Genomic DNA, 1137 nt, shown 5'->3' on the forward strand with positions numbered 1-1137 from the left:
ACCTGCAGAGGACATGATGTCTACATGGAAGGAGGACTACATTGATTTGTTCCTCAAAGCAAACTCTACACAGAATCTTTTCCTGTGTGACAGGTTCATTCAATTGATAAGTAAGCAATACAATATATATTTACCAACAATTAGAATAACTTGGTGCTGAAACAATACATATTGAAGTCTTTCAAACTCCTGCTGACTGTACTTGGTGACTTCAGTCTGCTCACTGAGTGCAGCTTGTAATCTCCAAATCTGTATTTAAAAGATTTGAAAATGTTAGTCTAATATTGCTTGAGACGGAGATTTCAGACAACCAAAAACTGTGTCTACCTCTTCAACAAGATCTGACTTTGGTCTTTGTCGTAACCGGTTTTCGTCCGGGCACGAAATATTAAAATTTGGCGGGGAAATTAATATTAATAAATAATTTTGAAAATAATTTGTGAGTCGCCATCGGCCTTTTTGGATCAGGTAGGTCGAATACCTAAAAATTATTTTTTAAAGAATTTTAAGAAAACATCAATTAAAAATTGAACTGATCTGCGTTTTAAAACCAAAAATTCATTTTTTTTAATAATAAAAAGGGATTCGTGGTCGGTTACGTTTAGGGAAGGATTAGCACCCCTACAACGCCCAAAATTGGTACTTTTTAATTAGAAATTGTCTCTATTAAAAATTTAAAAATTCAAAAATATATTTAATTTATAATCTTATAATTTCAAAATTGTAAAAAAAATATTTATTTAAAAATATCCGAAAAGAACTTCTAGGTGCCTTAAGACAGTTCTTTTCTTTGATATTGATAATATAATTTAAATAATATTGTTTAATTTTAAAACATCAGAATAGGACATCCAGTTGTATTAAGACTGTCCTTTTCTTCGATTTATTAAGATAAAATATTTAAAAATTACTATTATTTATTTATGAATATATAAAAATATTTATTCATAAAATAAAAATACTATTAAAACAACATATTTAAAAACAATAAAAGAAAACATATAAAATAAATGACTAAATTACAGTAAAATAAAATTAAAAATCTAATTCATAATTAATCAAATTATAGGGATCAAATGTTATTTTCTGATTTAATGATTTAGTGACTAAATAAAATTATCTAAATTCGAATTTATA

General features: G+C 26.4%; 1 long non-coding RNA gene across 1 annotated transcript; it reads right to left on the reverse strand.

Moving 5' to 3' along the window:
* LOC120158857 lies at nucleotides 1–396 on the reverse strand. Its single transcript, XR_005519288.1, has 3 exons — nucleotides 328–396; nucleotides 169–249; nucleotides 1–82 (listed from the first exon to the last, which is right to left on the reverse strand). It is a non-coding gene; the product is annotated as an uncharacterized LOC120158857 (long non-coding RNA).
* Between the last annotated feature and the right edge of the window lie 741 nt (nucleotides 397–1137).

This window comes from Hibiscus syriacus, unplaced genomic scaffold (assembly GCF_006381635.1).
Source record: "Hibiscus syriacus cultivar Baekdansim isolate YM2019G1 unplaced genomic scaffold, ASM638163v2 tig00111331_pilon, whole genome shotgun sequence".
In the NCBI taxonomy this organism is placed as follows: domain Eukaryota; kingdom Viridiplantae; phylum Streptophyta; class Magnoliopsida; order Malvales; family Malvaceae; genus Hibiscus; species Hibiscus syriacus.